The sequence below is a fragment of the Orcinus orca genome, chromosome 3 (genome assembly GCF_937001465.1).
Source record: "Orcinus orca chromosome 3, mOrcOrc1.1, whole genome shotgun sequence".
NCBI classification, from domain to species: Eukaryota; Metazoa; Chordata; class Mammalia; order Artiodactyla; family Delphinidae; genus Orcinus; species Orcinus orca.
In genome coordinates this window covers 127,061,459-127,085,603 of record NC_064561.1, presented here as the reverse complement: position 1 = coordinate 127,085,603, position 24,145 = coordinate 127,061,459, and positions in this window count along the sequence as shown.

Below are 24,145 nucleotides of genomic sequence, written 5' to 3'. Positions count from 1 at the left end.
TCACTGAATTCTTTCTGCCATGAGACATCAAGAACCTGAGCTTCACTATGTCCTGAAACCAGGTGTGTGATCTCAGTTGGAAGACCGTGGGTTTTGGCCAGGTTCGAGTCCTGGCCGCGTGGATTCCAGTCCCAATCTGAGGTGCACGGTTTCAGTCCCTTATAAGCAAAGATCAGAGCAAGAATCCCACTGTCTCCTTTTTAATTCTGTTTCTCAAACTATAGCCTGGGCAGAGTCATCTTTCATTCAAAACTCTCTCCCTGTATGTCTGAGGTTTGAGGTCTGTCATCTACAGGCTTTAGAGACTTGCATGGATTTTATTGTGTTTTCAAAAATTAAGAGGCCAAATTCCCTCACAGCAATTACTAAGACTTGTTTAAGAGTCTCTCACCTTAGGAAAAGAAATGGTCAGCATACTTGTTCAAACAAGACGTGTGCCAGTTTTCTTTATTTTATAATCTTATAAAAATGTTTTACTTACACCATGGGATTCTGAACATGTTTATGAACGTTTTCCAAATGCTTTGAAGTCCAGAGTTGGAAGCCCAGTAATTGTCAGTTGCTGAGTTTGGGAGAGCCATTGGAAGGCACGATAGCACCACCCCGGCTTTCCTCTTTTCTCCCCACTCACCAGGACCTTGTCTCAAGAAGATTCTCCATGACCTTGGCCTGCTAGCTCAAGGTAAGCAGTCAGGGCAATGTTTTACAGTGAGCTGTTTGCGTGGCCGTCAGTCTGATGGTTTCCTGAATGCTTTCCTACTCACTATCCCATTTCCCTCAGCAACAGAAGAGGGTGGGCCAACGGCACAAAGTTTGAAAGGCTGGGATGTTCAGTTAAGTCCAGTTTTCTAGTTAATAGAGATTTCCCTCCTACCCTGTCTAATCAATCAATCAAAATTTATTGAGGGCTTCCTAACTGTTCAAAGTTAGTACTCAGTAAAGCATCTTTAAAAGTTTTTAAATTTACCTGGGCAAGATTTACCTATCTTTTGTGATACAAAAAGGTCTATCAGAATTCTGCAGTATTTCAGGCTCATTTTGTGGAAGCTCCCTTATCTCTGTTCTTAGCCTCGACTGTGGAGATACTCACGCTAGAGCATCTTAGCCATGAATTCATGTACACATTTGTGGAGCTCAGCATGGCATTCAGCACTGCCACAGGCCCAGGACAAGTGATAATGCGTGCTTACAAAACAGATGCATGTGGCAGTAATTATTCAATTTACAAAGAACGCATTCACCTTTAGAATTCCTTTGCATGGCACTTAAAGACTAAAGTCATTTACATAATTTCAAATTACACCTATAGTTGTATGAACATTGTTATGGTGCATATAGAGTCCCCTTACCCTCCCTCCAATATAACCACACACACACACACACACACACATTCCTACACACATATACTCAAACTTCCCTCCCAAGCAGCAGAGTCATAACAATAAAGTGAAGAAGGATCTCATTGCTCTCCTATTCGGCCTTTGGCCTACAATCAAAATACACTGCATGAGGTCTTTTCAATCACCTTGTCCAATCAGTTTGTATAGATGAGAAACTGGGGCCCAGAAAAATCTGGCCAGAATCACAGAGCTCATTAGCAGCAGAGCTGAGACTAAACCCAAGCTGTGAGCCTCATATCATAGCCTCTACTCTTTCCACTAACTTCTGTTCCCACACCTCAGAAGATAAGTGCTTCTTTATTCAGAGACCTGCAGAGAAGACAACTCTACAACCTGCCTGAGAAACTCGGTTTCCAGATTCAATAATGCATACTCTCCCGGGTACCTCCCTCTGAATTACTCTAATCAGAATGGTCCATATTATAGAAAAAAAGGTCACGTCCAGATGGAGATGAGTCAAGATGTGTCACCATTTAATGCAACCTACCGCTTTTTCTACCAAAAATGGTTAACCTAACCCTCTAGGTTGTGTTTTGTTGTTTTTTTTTTTCCCAACAAGGCTGAATATTCTAAATTCCTTCAGCTTTGTCTCCAAGCCCTATGTTTCATTTTTTAATTATCTTTATAGATTCCTCAGAACCCACCCTACATTCTTAGCATCCCTCTTGAATGGTGCCTCAGACTGAAATATAGGCTTGTACACAGGCCCTGCTTAGGGCTGACCTTTGAAGAAAGGTAGCACAGACTTACTGACAATTTCAGCTCTTTCATTTTACAAAATTTTTGTACTGTGCTTTGATGAGAAGAAAATTCCCACACGATTAAATCATTTCTTCGAGGCATGTGTGCTGAAGCGGCCCTTTCCTAGGGTCTGTGAGTTGAATCATACAATTTTCATCATTACAACTATTGTTGCAACAAACTTTATTCTTAAACTACTTACTATGCTGCTCAGAGGCCTGTTTCATCTTTTCTTTGAGGTGGAAGTATTTGTCACAATCTTGCTCTGCAGCCCGATAAATCAAAATGTTGAGCCTCTAGTAATAAAAATAGTTGCTTTGAAGTATAACCTTAAATGTCTAATTTCCTACCAGCAATAATGAGGATTTCTCCAGCCATCTGGGGGGGACTGGGTTTTCTTTTTCTTTTTTTCTGTCCTTTTGTTTTTCTAACATGTGAGCTGTCTAATGACAGGATTTGGTATTTCAGAAGTCTGGGTGAGAGAAAGCAGTAAGGGACGGGTACACATCTCAGAGTTCCATACCACCCAAGTGGCTGTTACATCACTAATCAGCGTGAGCCTGTCCAGACGGTCTCCACCAAGGCCTCCCCACCCTTGTATTTAATGTTGCTAACCCTTTAGTCATCAACAAAAAATAACAGAAATTCTTTCATGCAGCCATTATTCCTCCACATCCAAAGAAGGGGGAAAGAATCTACAACCGCACAGAAGTTAAAGCCCATGTGGTTTTAATAAGAAGCAAAGAAAGAGATGGCTTAATTCAGTAATAAGACTAGACTCCCTGGTGGTTAATAAGGTAATTTGCTACATGATTAAAGGTAGATGCAAGTGGAATTTCTGTGGTAACATTCTCGCTCGGATGGATACTTTGGGGAAACTGAGATTGTTAGTCTCTTGAAAACCACGATTCTTTTGAAACAAGAGGAGAACAGCAGCAAAGAGTAGCTTTTGAAATTCTCTCATCATTATCTCAACCTTTTCAGAAAGGCTGAGGAAACAGAGGACCGCCCGGGAGAACACGATCCAGCAGCGGGGCGGGCAGGTTTCCGAGCGCACACCTCGCTGTGTGCACAGCACCGAGAGGGACCGCAGAATCCCCCGGGGTGGCTCTCCAGGCAACAGAGACCGGGTCCTGCTCTTGAGTGGGGGATGCTGAAGGTTTGACAAACTGATGCCTCCAGGGCACCAGCTCAGTTAAAAGATGCTTCCGTCTCACCATCTACCTTCCTGCCGGTCTCTCTTCCTCCGCCTCGCATTGTCCTGTCTCCATTGCTTTCTGAAGTCTTTACCCTCCCTGGGGAATTCTCTTTCTTCACTTTGCTGTATATTCAGGTGACGGGGCCCAGGCAGAACACCAGAAGACCCTGCTGCTGGCTAAATGGTGAGAGCTACACAGCTGCAGGCAACAGTGGTGACTCTTGTTCCAAAGCGCTCTGCCAGAGGCCGGTGTGCTGAGAGACTGAACTGTCCTATCTGGATTCTGGGCTCCTGCATCTGGAATCCAGCACCTGCCTGCTGCCATCTGGGTGACCCTGAGAAAAGTCGCTGCTTCTTATCTGTTAAGTGGAGGCACAGGATTCAAAAGGCTCTGTAAACTCCAAGGATGCTGCATACACATGTCACATGACTGTTATTGTTGTCTCTCCTAACAGCCTCCAAGTATCCCTGCCAGGCCTACCGGTCTGCAATTCTTTAGTCATTCACTCACTATTTCAACAAATATTTATTTTTACAATTTTTATTGACGTACAGTTGATTTACAATGTGTTAGTTTTGGGTGTACGTACAGCACAGTGATTCAAATATATATATATGTATGTTCTTTTTCAGATTCTTTTCCATTATAGGTTATTATAAGTTGCTGAATATAGTTCCCTGTGCTATACAGTAGGTCCTTGTTGTGTATTTTATATATGGTGGTGTGTATCTGTTAATCCCAAATTTCTAATTTATCCTTCCCACTCCCCTTCCACTTTGGTGACCATAGGATTGTTTTCTATGTCTGTTGAGTCCATTTCTGTTTTGTAAATAAGTTCATTTGTACCCTTTTTTAGATTCCACATATAAGTGATATCATATGGTATTTGTCTTTCTCTTTCTGACTTAACTTCACTTATCTAATCTCTAGTTTGTTCCACGTTGCTGCAAATGGCATTATTTCATTCTTTTTTATGGCTGGGTAATATTCCATTGTGTGTGTGTATATATCTATCTATATATAGATATAGATAGATATAGATAAATAGATAAATCTCACATCTTCTTTATCTATTCATCTGTCAGTGGACATCTAGGTTGCTTCCATGTCTTGGCTATTGTGAATAGTGCTGCTACGAACATTGGGCTGTTTTCAAATTATAGTTTTCTCCAGATGTATGCCCAGGAGTGGGATTGCAGGATCACAGTTTCTTAAGGAACCTACATACTGTTCTCCATAGTGACCGCACCAATTAATATTCCCACACAGTGTACGAGGTCAACCAATATTTATTGAGTTGAGGCTACCACAGTGAATAGGAATGCTAAGTTCTTGCCCTCATGGAGCTTAATTTTTATCAGAATGACAGACAATAACCAAGAAAGCAACTAGGATCATTAGAAAGTATCATAAATGCTATGGAGAAAATTAACAGGCTGATGTAATGGGGAGTCAATGACATGGGAGCTGCTTGAGACGGGGGTCAAAGAAGGTCAAAGGGGCATTGCAACTATAACACAAGAATAAGCAAGAATGAGCTGCACAAAGAGCAGCAAGAGGCCTGTTGCAAGGAGTGGGGTGAAGCTTCTGCTGGGAAACAGCTTGGCTGGGGAAGCAACAAAAAGGCAGCCAATGTCCCTAAGACCAAGGGAATCACTGAGACGATGTTAAAGAAATAGGCAGGGGCCAGGTCACGCAGGATCCTGCAGGCCCTGGTAACAAGTGCAAATTTTATTCCAAATGCAAGGGGAGCTATCAGAGGTGCTGAGCAAGGGTGTGACGTGATCTGCCGTACATTGTTAGAACATCACTTGGACTGATGTATAGAGAACATATTCTAAGGGTGCAAGACAGAGGAAAGAGACCAAGAAGAGAACATTGAAGTAATCCACATGGGTTGTGAGGGTGACCTGGACAAGGAAAATGGCAATAGATAAAGAAAAGTGTGGGAAATTTTGAAGGAGAGTTTGGAGGTAGAGCTGAGAGGACTTACAGAACGTCTGGGTGTCCATAGTATGTACATTATCAGGATAGACCAGACCGTGCACACAAAAGGTCAAGGCCAGAAGGAGGAGAAGGAAATTCCGAATAGGGAAACATTCTATTTTGCGACCTGTTCTTCCCTAGGAAAACTGGGTTTTGGACCTCTCAATTGGCTTCCTCAATGCAGTGTCTTTTGATGCACAGGGAGAGGAGACATGGCTAGATAAACCATGTCCTGACCACATATGGCCGGGTAAATGAAAGTCAATATATTGATTCCCTTGAAAGGCACAGGAAACCAGCATGTGTTTCAGACACAAAAATCATCTTGTTGCAGGCTGACCCGCAGATGCCTCAGTTCAATCAGTGGCGTCTCTATCCAGCCAGAACATAACTCAGACATCTTATAACCTCTTGGGGTTTTCCTAGACATCCTGAAGTCAGACTACACCGGAAAAGCCCAAGTATTGAAAATCATAGCCCTCTGCGCTCTCGCTCTCTCTCTCTCTCTCTCAACTTTTTATTTTGAAATAATTACAGATTTATAGGAAATTGCAGTGATATGACAGAGTTCGCATATACACTTCACCTAATTCCCCCAATGGTTACATCTTGCTTAACTATAACACAATATTAAAACCAGGAAACTGACATCGGAACAATGGTTGTATATAGCTCTATTCCATTTTATCACAGGCATAGATTTCTGTAACCACCATCACAATCAAGATACAGATCTCCACGAGGATCTACTGGAGCCAACATTTTATCAGTTTGAGTGAAGTGTAGAAATCTTATATCCCTTTAAGTCCCTTTGTTGTCCTTACCCCCAGCCACTATTTATAATGCAATCTTCTCATCTATTTCCTCTACAAGCACTGAAATCCACATCAGACAATGTTATGCTTTTTGCTCAGACCAACAAATACAATTTAGAAAACTTAAGAAGAAAAGGAAAGTCTATTGCATTTACTCATATTTTTTACTGTCTTTATTCTTTTTCCCTCCAGATGTTCCAAGATTCCTTCTTTTATCATTTCCTTTCTGTTTCAAGAACTTCTGATAGCCATTCTTTTAGGGTAGGTCTGCTGGTGATAATTTCTCTTAGTATTCCTTTATCTAAGAATGTCTTGATTGCCCTTCCTGAAGGATAGCTTCACAGGATATAGAACTCAGACAGTTATTTTCTTTCAGCTCTTGAAAAATGTGCTACTTTATTCTGACCTCCATGGTTTCTGATGAGGGCCCCACTGTCTTTGAAACTAGTTTTCCTCTTTGGAAAAGTGGCATTTCTCTCCCACTACTTTCAAGATTCTTTGTTTTTGTCTTTAGTTTTCTGATGTTTGATTATAATGTGTCTTGGTGTGGATTTCTTTTGATCTATCTTATTTGAAGTTCTCTCAGCTTCTTGAATCTGTATATTTCGCATTTTTGCCAAATTTGGGAACTTTTCAGCCATAATTTCTTTGAGTACTTTTTCAGCCCCCTCCCCCTTCTCCTCTCTGAGATTCTGATGACATGAATGTCAGATCCTTTGTTAAAATCCCACAGGTCCCTGAAAGTTTCTGTTCATTTTTTCTTTTTTAGTCTCTCTTTTCTCGGCTGCTCAGATCGGGTAATTTCTATTGTTTTTTCTTTAAGTTCATGGATCCCTTTCTTTGTCCTCTCCATTTTGCTGTTGAGCCCCATTAAGCAATTTTTTTTTTTTTTTTTTTTTTTTGCGGTACGCGGGCCTCTCACTGCTGTGGCCTCTCCCGTTGCGGAGCACAGGCTCCGGACGTGCAGACTCAGCGGCCACGGCTCACGGGCCCAGCCGCTCCGCGGCATGTGGGATCTTCCCGGACCGGGGCACGAACCCGTGTCCCCTGCATCGGCAGGCGGACTCTCAACCACTGCACCACCAGGGAAGCCCCCCATTAAGCTTTTAATCTTGTTATTGTATTTTTGGATTCTAAAATTTTCATTTGGTTCTTCTTTGTATCTTCTTTTTTTCTGATATTTTCTATTTTTTCACTATTTCAAGTATGTTCATAATTGTTTGTCACAGCACTGTTATGATGGCTGCTTTAAAATCCTTGTCAGAGAATTCCAACAGCTATGATATCTCAGTGTTGGTGTCTGATGATTCCTTCTATTCACCTTTGGAAACTTTTTACTCATTACCTCACTGTCAGAATGACTTGGGAATCCCTTGCAAATTTCCTGTTGAGCCCCAGGAGATTTTGATCTACCTTGCCTTTTGTTGCATAACACAGGCATTTTAAAGACTTTGGGGTCTGACAGACTCAGGTTCAAACTTGATTCTACCATTCACAAGCTATGTGACTTTGGACAAGTTATTTAACTTTTGAGCCTCAGTTGTCTCATCTGTAATTGGATATGGGTACATTTCTTATAACATTTGTTGGAGAGGGGACGGGGAGGAAAGGACCGGATAAATAAGATGGTGGTTCTGTAATTGGTGCAAATTGTTCCACAGTATTTCAGGAGTGAGAACACTTAAACAAAAACTTATTATGAAAAAGAACATACACAAGAACATACAAAACATATGAACATTTCACAGTCAAAAAATAGAATAGCCATGGTCAAGAAATACCAAATAAAAATACAAGAATTGAATTTCAGATAAAGAAATGAATGATTTTTTAAACTATAAGTCTGTCCCATGCAATATTTGGGAAATACTTTCACTAAAATATTTCTTATTGTTTATCTGAAACTGAAATGTAACTGAGTGTCCTGTATTCTGTCTTGCAATCCTGCTTACAAGCCTACTCCCCATAACATTACCCTTCCTCCCCCCATATGAATTTCCTCATAATCATCCTTTTGTTTTTCTCTATAATTTTACCACATATGTACTGATTCCAAAATGCAGAGTTCAGTTCTGCCTGTTTTGGACCATCGTGGTGGTTGTTTTACTTTTTTCTAAATCATGTCAAATCTGGGTCCCACACTCCACTCACCAATGTCATGACCAGTCTAATATCTGTCATGTTTTTATGGCTCCTGACCCCTTGACCTGGTAATCCAGGACCCCAGTCAAGGAAATCTGGTGGGGGAGAGGTCTCAGGTTACCAGTCTGCTGAGATGACCTCTGAAGATGACTCTTGCCACATTCACACAGCCTTGTCGAAGGCAGATGGCCCTGCTGGTGGCTGCACCACCTTCGTGCCTAGCTGGCCTTGGGAGATTCATTGCTTTTGAATTCCAGCACCCACATGCAACCCTGAGCCATCTCCTTCCAAGCTCCGGCACCTTCTAGAGTGCTGGGTGCCTACGGGCTCAGGTTTTACCACCATCAGAATGCACCAACCACCCCTCTTTCCTTATCCTGGAGAACTCCACTCTCCTCTGCCTTAAGCCTTTGTTTCCCAACCCTTAAAAAGAAAAAAGCAAATCTTCCTACTCTTTGGTTTCATGAGGAGGTTTAGTGGCTCTAGGGGAGAAGTGCTGGATGATTTATGAAGCTAACAGCCCATCAAAGAGCTGGTTTATCTTTCCTCAGGGAAAGAAGGATCAGCCTTCAGAAGAGCAATAGTGGCCTCCCTTCCCCCAGGAATGAAGAGCTTACTTCCTCCAAGCAGCAGAAATAAATAATGTAGTCATATTTGCATATCCCGCTACATTAGATTCTCAAAAATTTACATATAAAGCACCCATATCAATGCCTGTAAAATAATGAGTCACTAAAAATATAGCCAGTAATATTTTTCATGTGATCTTTTCTTGTGCATCAGAATTTTCTCCCCAAGTTGCAGCAGGCCAGAGTTTAGCCTTCAAGCCCTGTCCACGGCAAAATACACTGTGTTTCCCCTGACCACAAACTTACCTTCTTTTTTACCGGGTGCAAACTAGTGAAAATACATCCTGGAAAGGAAAAATCAGTGGTGATAGGGCGGCATGCAACCTGATGGGCAAGGACATGGGGAAGGAAGGAAAGGCTGGCTTGCCCTCCTCGCCTTGATGGGCAGGGAGTTATAGGCTGTCTGTGTGCCAGTAAGGGTCTCTGGTCTCTTTCCCACCATCCAGCAGGTCCCTCCTTCCCAGCTGCCTCTCTGAGTCTCTGCCCAGCTGAGCCCCATGAAACAGCTACAGAGACAGAGTAGGGAAGAAAGCCGCCTGGCCAGACCCCAGGGACAGCTGGCCCAGCCAGTATTTGTTGCCACCATAACAAACTACTGTCTGTCAAAACCAAAGACACAAACAAGGTCAAAGAAGCCAACCAATACCCTGGCTTGTATTTGACGAGGGTCAAGGCCATTAGGAAATAAATCAGAGAGCTGGGCTTATAGTCCTGGCTCAGAACAGAAGGCCTGACATTCCATATCTGCAAAATGAAAAATTTTCCTAAAACTGGAAGATCTGATCCTGTCCTAGAGTCTGTCTCTCTCTCTCACTTTTGTTTTGCAAAATTTGAAAGTGCGGGTCACTGGGACTTTGATCTCAGAGAGTTGCTTGCATTGTCCCCATGTCAACAGACATTGAGGGACCTACCTGCAAAGTTCCATCTAAGCCAGCGCCCTCTGGGTTTCCACATCACATCTGTGCTAAGAGAAGCAAGGGACTCGAGGGCTCTCTGATCAGCCTACTGATTGTTCTGAATCATAGCACCCCAGCCTGTAAGTCAAAAAAGCTCTTGGTCGCAGCCACCCCCATGACTTAGGCACCACTGGGCTTGCAGGACCAAGAAGCTTCACGTATGAAGATCTCCAGCAGAACGTTTCAGTCTGTGTAAAAAGAAGTTCTCCCATTTATGTTGAATTGGCCTTATAGACTATTCAATTTATTTGTTAGTCATACCTACCCTAATTTCAGCGACCTACTCCAGATCTCAGACATATATATCCTTTTTGGGATTTTTTGTTGTTGCCTGAAACTGGGGTTATCATTCTTCATATAGAAACTCCACCAACTTGTCTCAAGAATGCCACTGTCATGCTGGGAGATGAGGACTCAATAGAAAACAGTGTAGCTGGGTCCTAGTGGCATTAATAAGAGATGCTGCTCTTGACTGACAGATGGTAGGTGGCCTTCTGTTAAGAAAAGTTCAGAAATTCTCTCTGTCGAATTGGCCAAAGGGGAAGCAGATCTTTGGGCCGGCATAGCCTCTCTTTTGTAGAGAGGAAAGTCCCTTTCAGAGGCTGGAGACTTCCCCTGGAATGAGCCTGAGGCAGACACTCTCCATTGTCCACCGGCCCGGTGGGCCAAGGGGAGGAGCTGGAAGAACTGGACGAGCTGGACGAGCTCCGAGGAAGGACTCTGCTTGGCCCTGTGAGGCCACCTCAGCTCTTACACTTGTGTAGCATGAACAGTTCACCGTGTCCTCCACATCCAATATCTTCCCAGCCCCTAGGGTGGGCGACAGCATCTCACTGTACGTAGGAGGGAGGAGAAGTTGAATGAGGTTGCATAACTGTGGATGGCACAGCTGAGAAGGGCAGGGGTCCCTCTGGAACACGGGTCTTCTGATTCCACATCCCCTGCTGCTTCTTGTCTCCCTCCTGATTACAAGTGTATTACCATCTCACAGAGCAACTTTGGAAAGTACAGGAGAATGTGAAGAAAGTAGGCGTGATTTCCATCTTGCTGCATTTTTCTACTTAGAGTTACCTACCATCCCTGCAGAAAATTTGCAGAGTACGAAAATGTAGAAAAGTAAAATCTGAAATCACACAGAGATAAACTGAGTCCATTTCCTTCTGATCTTTTTTCCTAAGTGTATTTTTTAAAACAACATTACTGACTGGATACTATGCCCTTGATTATATACTTTGCTTCTAGTGAAGATCCTACCAGCTACACATGCCACTGAGTCTTCCCAAGGCCTTTCCAGCCTATGGCTATGAAGTGGTCCTATTGACAGTTCTAACCCAAAGAGGGCTTGCATGCAACACAAGATCCCCCCTTTCTCCAAACCTGCATTAGTTTTGAGACCTCCCAGTATATCTCATGTTTGTTCTCAAACAATCCTGGCATACTTTTCTCTCTCAGTCCTTTTCATTGGTTTCCACCACATGAGAAAAAAAAATCGTTTGACGATTATGCACTAACTGTCACTCCTCCTTCCATGAGAATCCCAGGGCCCTCTTGGTTCCATTTTATACCCTGTGTTCCAACCCAGGGCAGTGCTCTAGGCAGACGTGGGGAGATGCTGCTCGTTTCTGCTCTCTGAGACGTGCTTGGATGCGCTGGGTCTTCCAGAGCGGCACTTCCCAAACTGCAGTGTGCACACAAATAACCCAGATCTTGTTAAGACGCAGATCTCCACTCACGAGGTCTTGGGTGGGTCTTGGGTCTAAATGCTCCCAGGGGATGCTGCTGCCGCTGTTCCCAGCACCTGGCTCTGAGCGGTGAGGGCCTAGAGTCCCTCTGTGAAAATAACCTCTCTGCTTAGGCCTTAGAACTCTGCCCATGGACCAGGGGGTACCACTCTGTCTCCCTTATCCAGCTTGCCTCCTTTCCCTTTCTCTTTCCCCCATTCAATAAGCTCAAACGGATAGATGCCTGCAGACTACCCACTCCTTCAACTCACCCATAAGCCAAGACATTTCTATACCGCTCCTCTGCTCCCCCTCACTTCCAGATACTCTGTTCATTCTCTCTCTATTCTATCATCAGCTCTTCCTAACCCTCAGATTCCCAGAAACATCACAGGCAGAGAAGTTTCGTTATCTCTCTGTCCAGCTCCCATTCATCACTAGAGAGCCTCACTACATCTTCATAACCATAGCTACCCCCAGAAGTTGTGACCCTAACTCAAGGCAGTTTTCTCTCTTAAAAAATTATTTGCCAGCTCTTGGACTAATTATTTTCTCAGCTAGAAAATCACTACTGCAATCAATATTTTTACACGTAAAGCTTTGTCTGCATGTCTGAATATTTCCTCGTTAGGATAGATGCCTAGGGTTGCAACTACTACATCCAAAGATGTGAAAACTTTGGGCCTCCTGGTACATATCAGCTCCCCCTCTTCTTCCCTGGGGCCACACTGCCTATCATGAGGTCCTTGTGGCTTAAGTTGAGGGGCTCTGAAAAATAGAAAGACACTCCCTGTTCCCAGATAGTTCCAAAACCAGCTCTTTCATGATGACTGAAATCTACCGCACCCTGCTTTGGTCATATGCACAGAATTTGCGGGGAAACTACCAACGTTCCCATTTACCCAGCTAGAAAATGGACCACACTGTTGGGAGGTGTGCTTTCCCTCCTCCTCTGAGCCCAGAGTGCCATTAAGTTTGGGTTTTATTGTTGTTGAGGAGTATGTATATGAAGATGAGAAATGGTGTGAAAAGGAGGGACATCTGAAACATGGATCTTGTTCCCCAGCCCCCAAGTCTCCCCATCCCACCTTGCATGAAGCAAGTGGCTACTGTGGGTGTCATGCTGTGGTGGGAGAGAAAGGAAGGAAGAGTGGCCACAGATGGAGGGAAAGAAAGGCCCCTCTGCCACTCCCACTAACCCATCACACGATCCTGCCTTTTCCGGTCTGGAGATGGTAGAAGATTCTCCAGCCGTCTTCACCTGTGAACTCTCACTCTCCTCTCCCCGACTCTGAGGGTTCCTACATGCCGAGGGCCTGTGTCCAGGAGGTGGCACAGGCTCTTTGGGAACTTCCCACCCAGAACCAAGTCTTCCCATGTCGCTTCACAGAAAGCCCGAGGTCTCTGTGAGAGGCAGCCCTGTTCAGTCATGATGAACACTTGGGGTTTATCAAAAGCCAATTGTGCAAAGGGGAGCACACAAAAGAACAATTAATAAACTTGAGGGAATCAAAGTGGCATCGGGAGCTGGACATTTTATAGAGTCTCCTCATTAAAAGAGAGAAACAATGAACCCTCTGACCCGGGGCCACTCCCTCGAGGCCGGCCACAGTGGATCCCACTGTCTATTATCTCGGTACCTCATTTCCAGTTTGAATGGATGCCACCTGCCCTGTGTCGGCCTGCAGTAGATGGTGTTTTCTGGTTTAAAAAGCAGGAAGAAAAAGACTCGTGTTATGCTTTTGCTTTCATTTTTTTTAAAGGTTTATGCATTTTTTTAAAATTAAAAAGTAATGGGGCTTCCCTGGTGGTGCAGTGGTTGAGAATCTGCCTGCCAATGCAGGGGACACGGGTTCGAGCCCTGGTCTGGGAAGATCCCACATGCTGCGGAGCAACTAGGCCCGTGAGCCACAACTACTGAGCCTGAGCTCCCCAACAAGAGAGGCTGCAACAGTGAAAGGCCCGCGCACCGTGATGAAGAGTAGTCCCCGCTCGCCGCAACTAGAGAAATCCCGTGCACAGAAACGAAGACCCAACACAGCCAAAAATAAATAAATAAATAAAGACCAGCACCTCTGCTTTTTCTTTAGCCACGGTAGTATCTGTTCTCATCCCCAACAGGACTGCTGGCTGAAGGACATATGCCAAGATTCTTTTTCCAATAATGATTTTTGAAATTCCCAGGAAAGTTCCTATCACAGCTTTTTGAATGGTATCTTTGCTTTACATCTTCCTCCCCTTGGCTGAAAGAATTGGCATTTGCGGGCTAAGGACCTACTCAGTCCCAGGCTGTGAGCTGGTGTCATCACCTGATGGATCAATTGTTAACACACGTGCTGTCTGGGGCCCTGGAATTTTTCAGAAGTGATTTCAGTCCCCACATGTGAAAAGATGGCTACTAGCAAAATTCGTTCTGCAACAGCCCTTATTTTTTATAATTAATCTTTTTGGCTTCATTTTTAAAAGAAAAACTCATAAACCATTGGTAGCTTAGTTGGTGCCCCGTTGGTTCAAAAATCAGTCTTTAATGTGATGGTTTGAATTCAACAAAGATGAATTAAGGACAGACTATGTGCAAAACACCTCTTAGCCCGTGGTGTGGGCGAGCTTGAGTAGTATTAGAGAAATAGAAGATTCTGGAACCACGTGACATTAAAGAATCACTAAGGGTAATAATACCCATCTCACACCTCTTCTTCCCTAGCGCCTTAAGGAGACGATATTCCAAAGCTGATAACTAAGGAGAGAGTGGGAGAGGCCGTTCTCACTTCTGACCTCCTGGATCACGTGGCTGTGGTATCTGCTTGATGGAAAGCCTTGCAGCTTCCTTTCTGAAGCTGAAGACAGATACTAAGGTTGTCTGCTGATTCACTTGGCAAGATGAGTCTTCTCAACCTTATCTCGAGAAAGTGGTAATAGTACCGTGTCCAAGGATATACTCCTTGGGAAAATGGAAGTAAAGTCTATGCCGGACTGTTTACAAAGACACACTAGAATAACACCAGGGTATCCAGAAGCCCTGAGGGAGTCAGGCAAGATGGGGGACAGAAATAGCACCAACAATAACATCCTCAACAGAAAAAAAAAAGGGCAATTATTATAACCACCATTAACACAACCCCTGCGACGTACCAGGCACAGAGATACAACTTGCATTTTATGGTTGAGAAGACTGAGGTTTTCATTCAAAGAGGTTGAGTAATTCATTCAAGGTCACAAAGCCAGTTAATGTGGTCATTAAAAGCATGAGTTTGAATGGGAGTTTGGTATTAGCAGAGGCAAACTATTATATATAGCATGGATAAACAACAAGGTCCTCCTGTATAGCACAGGGAACTATATTCAATTTTCTGTGACAAACCATAATGGAAAACCAAAAAATTATATATATACACACACATATATGTATGTATAACTGAGTCCCTTTGCTGTACAGAAGAGATTAACACAATATTGTAAATCAACTATACTTCAATAAATTTTTTATTTTAAAAGCATGAGTTTGGGCAAAAGACTGACTTGGGTTGAAAACTCAGTCCATCACTTAATAGTTAAGGGATTTAGAGAAAAACACTGAACTCTCTCTGCTGGCTCATCTCCATTTGAAATCTTGTAATAAAGAATCTGAGCTTTTAAGACTCACCCCTCCCTCTTCTCCTTCTGCCTCTCATCTGGGCAAGCTAATTAGATAGCCTGGGAGCTCTCTCCTTTGGCGCTAGCCAGAAGTTTAAACCATGCATGCAAGTTTAAACCCTCACTCTGGTCCCACCCCCTAACCTCCATAAAAATACCAAGCCAGTCTCATTTCTCTGCTCTCTCAAGCTGTTTCTGGACCTGCCTGGGAGCTGCCAGGCTCTCCCTGAAATCCTCATGTGAGCTCAACCTCTGCATACCATTTTGGTGTATATATGGCATCACCAGTGTCAACATCCAAACTAAATTCTGGGTGGGATCCGATCTGCTTCTTCAGAGTGTTCAACCCTCAACCCATTCTCCTTATCCTCTAATCTGCCTGTGCCCTGGATCTGCAGTGTCACCAGTCTCCCTTACCCTCTGGCTTCCCACTGGGTTTAGTCAGCAAGAGGCATAGACCGGAGATCAGAGAGGAGAAGAGAGAGAGGAGAGGTGCTCTTCCCACTTCCTCCCTGATTTGATGACACATTTCTGGCTGTTGCAGCATCCCCCCGACCATGACATCAGCTCCCAGCAGGCAGGCCCTCCTCCACAGGCTAGCACTCTGTTTCCTCCTCTTGCCTCTTCAGCACCAAGGGTGGTAACAGATCTCCAAGGCTGCAGTCTCCCGAGCCTCAACATCCTTTGTTGGGCCCCTTATCCCTGCCCCACCTCTGTTAGGAAAGGCTCCATATTGGAACCATCTGCATTCAATTCTGTTTCCTTCCAGGACCCTGACTGATTCATTCTCTAAGCCTCAACCTTCTCACTTGTAAAATAGAAATGACTAATAATACCACATGATAAAACATCAGAGGGGGCTTCCCTGGTGGCGCAGTGGTTGAGAGTCCGCCTGCCGATGCAGGGAACACGGGTTCGTGCCCCGGTCCGGGAAGATCCCACATGCCGCGGAACAGCTGGGCACGTGAGCCATGGCCGCTGAGCCTGCACGTCCGGAGCCTGTGCTCCGCAGCGGGAGAGGCCGCAGCAGTGAGAGGCCCGCGTACCGCAAAAAAAAAAAAAAAAAAATCAGAGGATCGTTGTGGTGATTAAATAAGATAATTCAGGCAAGCATCTAATATACTGGCTCTATGTTCAAAGTAAACCAGACTCTTTTTGTTATTATTACTATTACTTACAACAGTAATAATAATGATGAACAGTGACACTAGAATTAAAAATCCAGGTCTTTCTACTTGTAAAGTTCATGGTTTTCCCACCAAGCTACACTTTTCCCTTCTTTTGAGAAAAGAGGTCCGACATCTCTCTCCTAGCCCATCTTGGAAATATCATATTTAGACTATCACATGAATTAAATCATTCCATATTCCTTAATTAAACAAAGTTTCTCCAGCTCAAAAGATTTGTCAGTTAAATGGGAGCTCGCCAAAAGAACAAAGTGTACTGTTTTCCTTTAAACATCTCAATGCCAGACATGATTCTATGTCTTTCACCCAGCAGGGACTTTCCGGAACATCAACTTCTAAGGCAGCCAATGAGAATTCAGTATACATCATAGTAATTAGTATTCAAATGATAGGTGTTTGTCACAAGTCCATTATCAGAAATCAAATATCCATTAGGCAATAGACATGACCTTTATAGCTTCTAAACATTGGTGACCACTGCTTGAGATGCTCTCCATCTGTCAATGCTCTGAGAGGCAATCTCGTATGAAGGATCGTACAGTCTTTAAAAATAGCCAGGATATGGGATTCTCAGTTAGAAAGACTCCCAGGTCGCGGTGACACAAATAATTTAGTGTGTGTGTGTGTGTGTGTGTAGAAGATGAGGAAGAACTAAGGAAGGAGGTAGAGAAGCTGTGGAAAATTAAGGGGACTTGGGTGATGATAGAAATAACCTGAGTTGAACAGGTCATCCGGCTCTGAAGGACCTACACCCATTTTCCCAGACGGTTTTCCTACAATTGTCTCCTGTCCTCCCTGGGGTTCAGAAAGCAGTGAATTAAAGAGGCAGTGCTTTTTGTGACCTATCTATTTGGGGGAAGGGTTCCATCACTGAAGTAATTTTAAATGATTGCCTCTCCAGGGCACAATCTCGCAAAGGATGAATCACGTGTAAGAACCTGGCACTGGGTGCGGTGACACAGAGGTATAGCAAAGAACCTGGTCTCTGAAGCAGGAAAACCTGGTTCAAGTCCTGATTCTGCCCCCACTAGCTGTGAGCTCTTGGGCAAGTTACTCAGCCTCCGCCACCCGTTTTCTTTAGTAAGACGAGGGTAATGATACTTATTATAAAGGTTATTTGGAGTCATAGCAAATTTAGGAAAACCACTCAGCACAGACATAGTTTATGTTTAACGAATAGTAGCTACTGTTACTCTTGGCCTCTAAGTAAACAATTGGAGCAGAGCTAACATGTGAGTTGACTCCATGGGAAATTGTTCATGCATGAGTAGGAGATAAACAGAGCACCCAGAGTATATGGGAGTCACAACAGCAGGATCCCAGTCTAATAATATTGCCAACAACTTGCTGTGACCTTGGGCGAGTCACCGTATTTTAGAGGCTAGTGGGGGCCCTTGAGCTATTTTCAAAATTTCAGAGAGTCCAGTGGAGAGTATCTAATTGTTGGAGCTGAGGATGCACAAGTTCTGCCTTTGCTTCCAGAAGGAATTATCTCAGAGTCACACAATGACCCTGGTTATTTTCACTCTGATGTGATGTTCTAATGGACATTACATATGTATTTAATTAACAAAACTGAGAAAATCAATGGATCGTTATTGGAAAAGTATAAGGTTTTGGTAGGAATATCTGACAAAATACAGGAAAGAAATTTAAAAAGAGACCTTTGTTGATGGAAAGTCCAGAAAGCTTTTCCTAAGGAACTTTTAGCTCAACCATATTACATATCTGTTGTTCTCTGTCCTGTTTCTCCAGAATTTTCTCCCATAGGAGGAGAGTAAAAAGTATTTCAACTCATTTTCCCATGCCTCTCCTGGCCACACACATTTCTAGTCACATAACACCAGCCACTGGCAACCCGTCTTTTTACAATGACCTCTTTCAGGTCTTTTGTCATCCACAGATGAACAAGGATATGAAGTATTGACGTACTGTTCCCCAAAAATTTATTGAACACATACTGTTCTAAATGATGGGAACATAACAGAAAAATCCCCTGCCCTTACAGAGTTTACATTCGAGCGGGAAAAGACAGACGATAAACCAAGTCATCAAACAGATAATATAATGTTAGTAGTAAGTGCCTTGAAGAAGAAGAAAAGGCTTGGTGAAATTGGAGACATAAGGCAGCCAGGGAAAGGCACAGTAAGGAGGTAAAAATTGAGTGGCTACTTGAGGGTGAGGGGCTGAGACATGTTGATGCCTGGAGAGGAGTGCCCCAGGTGGAGAGGAGAGACAGAGGGGGCATGTACTTGGCACAGGCAAGGGACCACTGGCCACCACGCCTGGAGAGAAGCCATGTAGGAGTGGATGGCAAAGGGAGCGGGGAGGTGGCCGCCCGCCAAACCCTGGGGGCGCCCTGTGAACCACGGTCACGACTGGATTTTAGTCCAAGTGTGTGAGGGGAAACCACTGGAGAGTTGTGCATATGGAAGGGACATTTTCCAAATGTCATCTCTCCAACAGCAAGCCTGGGGCAGGGACACCAGTAAGATTCTGGACCACATATTACTGTGGGATGACCACAGGAATAAAAAGCAGCAGAGTCTGCTGCCCTCGTGTCCCTGGATTTGAATAGAGTTTTCCCCTAACTAGACAGAGGGAGTCTCTGCCCTACTTAAAACCCTCGTGCTGCTCTTCAATAGCTGGCAATAGCTCAAAGGAATTAAATGTAAAGACTCATTTTTTTTAGTTACTTTATTTTTTTTAAGTTCTTTAATATATATATATGTATATATATATATTTAATTGGAGTAGAATTGATTTACAATATCGTGTTAGTTTCAGGTGTACAGCACAGCGATTTAGTTATACACATATATATATTCTTCAGATTATCTTCCCTTATAGCTTATTACAAAATATTCAGTATAGTTCCCTGTACTATATAGTAGGTCCTTGTTGGTTAACTTTATTTTTTTTTTGAAGTATAGTTGATTTACAATGGTTCAGGTATACAGCAAAGTGATTCAGTTTTATATATATACATATATATGCTATATATATATTATATTCTACTATATATATATTCTTTTTCAGATTCTTTTCCATTATAGGTTATTACAAGATATTGAATATAGTTCCCTGTGCTATAGTTGTTTATCTATTTTATATATAGTAGTGTATATAAATTAATCCCAAATTCCCAATTTATCCCTCCCCCACTTTCCCCTTTGGTGGCCATAAGTTTATTTTCTATGTCTGTGAGTCTATCTCTGTTTTGTAAATAAGTTCATTTTTATCATATTTTAGATTCCACACATAAGTGATACTGTATGATATTTGTGAAGACTCAGTTTTAATGTGAAGATTAAATGGACAGCAGAGAGTATTGTAGGCAAATGCAGAATCCTTCACCAAACTGAATCAATTTTAAACCAGAATAGCATCGCTAACTCACAGTTTAACTATTTCTCAGTCAAGGCATGTCTAGGTGTGCCAGCATTTGTGTGTTGGCTGGAGCAAAGCACCCACTTAACAACAAGTTCTCATTTTTCCTGCCTGTCTGCTTGGGACAAGGGCACAGGCGTCCTGTCTCAATCCACAATGTCTGCCTTTCAAATACTTATTGGGGACCCCAATTTTGAATTGTCAGCCATATAGCTCCTATTAAAAGCTCAGGTGAAATAACATATTTGAGAGGGTTTTCAGATTTTTCCATCAAATCATTCCCAGGGTCCGCACTGAGAATAGATATATTTATCTCAAGGCCTGGGGGTATAGCCTGAAGTGGCCTGCTAAGAAAAGAAATGTTTTCAAAGAGATTTCAGCAAACCGGGACAGAGCCTTTCCTCTGCCTAGCCCTGAGCTGGGCTGGAATTAAGGGGTAGTAGGAGTGTGCAATGGGTTTCTTCGTTTTCCCTGGGGAGAGATTAAATGGCCCTAGAACACCTCCTCTAGTCTAATGTTTCTATTGTCTTTCCTTCAAAAGAAATAGAACTTTATTTTTAAACTAGGTGACCCTTATTCTGTAATCAGCCGTGAAGGACCGTATTCTGAAGCCTGTTTCCCCAGAGACACCTGCACTCCCCACCCTGCCTCCCCGAGGGATCATGCTGAATCCTGTTGAAATTCATGCTGTATCATTTGCTGTTTTCAAGCAAATTCCTACTTTAAAATACCAAACGTGTGGCACTGAAGGTGACAGGACTATGTCTGCTGCCTCTGGAAGCTCGGGTTTGGGCTGTGAAGTCTTCCCTGTGTAAATCGTGTTCCAGGCTGGCACTCCAGACCCAGGAATCCGTGAGCCAAGGTCCACAGCACTAATTTGTTTCTCAATAGCCAAGAAGCCACGTCTCAGACGCCCTCAAGGAGGCACACACCAGTGTGAGCTACTGGCAGCCCTTGGGGAAAATGGTGCCAAGCTTGACCAGACTCTCTTTTGGTTTTGATGTGGTCTACACCGCTTTGCAGCGGCTGCAGAAACCTCCCGCTGCTTTCCACCATTTCAACGTCCACTTCATGCCAGATCCACACATGGGAGCCGAGCTCACCGCCCACCAATAGGAGACTCCCTGGGAAGAAACCGGACTTTCTCACTGCCCACAGAGCAAGCATCCAAAAACGACTGACCACAAGTGACCGCTCTCGTGAGAGCCTGGGGGAGGTTTACAGAACCACTGAGTTCTGCACTCTTCTCACTCCCACACTGTGAAATACGCTCATACCCGCATTTTCCCCAGACAATGCCCGTTGCTTCAAAAAGCCCTGAATCCTCTGCTACAGCACGTGGACAACTTAAAAGCAGTGTTATGAAATCACCTTCCAGTCAACTGGCTCTCCTGTTGCCAAGCTAGACTGCTAGAGGGTGAGCCCCTTTACTGGATGATTTGCTTATTACTCAGGCCAAGTCAAACAAATCATAAATATCTCTAAGGACAATGTTGAGAAGGCCAGGGACCAGCATAGAGCCATTCCCCATCCAGCTTCTACATTGGCTCCTGTGAGGGGGCTATGTTCTACTTTGGTGGGAATAGGACTGAGTTGACGCCCTGCATTCAATTTGTGCCTTTCCTGGAGTTTCTTTTCTGTTCCTCCCGGAGTAGAAGGGCCGAAAAAGGGCCATTCCAGGGCGCGGCGCTGGGCTTGCCACATTTGGGAGCACCGCCTGAAGTTGGTCGCACAGCCTCCCGCCGCCCTGCCGTTGGGCTGGTGGAGGCCGCAGCACTGCTAGGGTTGCATCAGTCTTCCTGTTTGCACTATTTCTTTTTGTGACCATGGCCCCGTCTTAAGTATTTCCAATTGAGAAACGAAACCTCAGGAAACCGAAAGTTAACTAGCCGCTCTCGCTTCTGTAATTACGCTTGCTGACCCCCTCCCGCAACCGTCCAACCAATCAGACGGCGACTAGTGTCTTTGTTCAAAAGTCAACCTGCAACCGTCCAACCAATCAGACGGCGACTAGTGTCTTTGTTCAAAAGTCAACCTGCAACCGTCCAACCAATCAGACGGCGACTAGTGTCTTTGTTCAAAAGTCAACCAATCAGTACTCCCCACCCCTGGAAAGCCCCGCAGAACGTCCCGAACTTGTCTGTACTTGTCTATAAAAGAGCTGAACTAAACTCCCGGGACCTCAGCGTCACCGGCAACGAGTGCGCGGAGGTCCAGGTTCGAACCTGCAATAAATGACCCTTGCCGTTTGGCTTTGACTCTCGACTCTGGTGGTCTTGTGGAGGGGCCTCGCGACCTTGGGCATTTCACCTGCACATGTCAGGGGCTAAAGATGGGATTCATCTACCCATGAAGACATGTTGGGAAACCTCTGTAATATCAGTCTCCCAAGAATTTATCATGCTTTGCGTGTGGAGGTCATTCCATAAATATTAGCAGATTGGGAATGTTTCTCACTGTGTACAAATATTTATTGATCCTGGACAGCCCAATAATTCCTTCAATTGAAACCATCTGGGTTCACTCTCAGGTTCCACTTTGCCCTAGTTTCAGGACGAGCCTAAGCCTTAGACTGAGAAAAATGAACCATCTCTGGATTGATATAACTTGTGCGTCAGGAACTCATCATTCTTGCTGGTAACTTTTCTTCAGACACTACTACTTGTTGTAATTTGACCCTTCTCTGTTCTAAGCCGGCCAACCTCCTGGTTCGTCCATGTCATCACCCATTCTTAATCACTCCCTCTTGTCTCAGGAAGAGTCCCTGTTCCTTTTTAAAGCCATCTTCCACCTGCCACCCCTACTTCTCATTAGATGACTTCCTCTTTCCTATCTTTGGAAGCTGGGTCTCCCCTCTCTGCCTACCAGCATTTTTAAATCTTTCAAGCCCATTCTAAAAATAAATTCCCCTTGATTCCGCTTCCCGTTCCACCAGAGCTCTCTCCCTCCTGCTGCTTCCGGTGATGACAAGGCTTGCCACCTCCTCTTCGCACTTGCCATTCTCCACCCAATCCATGCCATCTGTCATCTTTTTCTGCGTGGTTTTTCTGTCTTCTGACCATCCTTTCACTGTCCCTCTGCTCTGCTCTTCTTCCTCTGCCTTCCCCCCACCTGCAAACATTGATTCTGCCCCCACCTTCCTTCTCTTTCTCTTCTACTTGCTTTTCCTGGAGACAGTGCAGTGCAGTGCTGAGGCACAAATCTTTAAATTCAGACACACTTGAATTTTATATTCTGGTTCTGCTACTTGTGAGCTCTCAGAACTTAGACCCCGACCTTAGAAAATCACTTAACCTTTCCTTTCTTTAAAATAAAAGAAAGGTTTTTCTTTTCTTTCTTTTCTATAAAATGAAAGCAAATGATGGGACTTCCCTGGAGGTCCAGTGGTTAAGTCTTCGCCTTTCAATGCAGGGGGCACAGGTTCAATCCCTGGTCAGGGAGCTAAGATCCCACATGCCTCACGGCCAACGAAACATAAAACAGAAGCAACATTGTAAAAAATTCAATAAAGACTTTAAAAAAAAATGGGCCACATCAAAAAACTCTTTTAAAAAAAGCAAATAACAACAATAATAATAAAAATAATAATCACTGTTTCCTGGAGTTATTATTCGCAGAGTACCAAAGGTTCAGCCTAGTCCTAATACACAGAAACCTCAATACCTGAACGCTATTACTATTTTATTATCTTTATCATCACAACCACCAGAGTGAGCTATTCTTTTCATCTTCTCCCCTGACCTCAGCTCATGCATTTGACTCATGCCACTCATCTCTACATGCCCAGCCCTGACCTCTCTCCTGAGTTCCAACTGACGCCGCAAACCACCTACTAGACCTTCTCTGGAATGTCCACAGGTATGTCAAATTCTATGTCCTGTTATAGGCTATTTCTGTCCCCCCTCCCCAAATTCATATGTTGTAGCCCTACCTCAGAATGTGACTGTATTTGGAGAGAAGGCCTTTAAAGAGGTGATGAAGTTAAATGAGGCAGTTAGGGTGAGCCTTAATCCAATCTGACCAGTGTCCTTATAAGGTGAGGAAATTTGGACACATCCCAAGGATGCATGCACAGGGCCGAGACCATGTGAGGATGCAGGGAGCAGGCAGCCACCTGCAAGCCACAGAGAAAGGTCCCGGGAGAAACCCAACCTACCCAGCACCTTGATCTTGGACTTCTAGCCTCCAGAACTATTAGAAAATACATTTCTGTTGCTTAAGCCACCCAGTCTGGTATTTTGCAGCCTAGCAAACTAATACACACCCCAGGCTCTCATCGCTGTATCTTTCCTAAAACACACTCCTCCGCCTGTCTGACCCCTTTCCGCTGACCAATGACTCTTCTC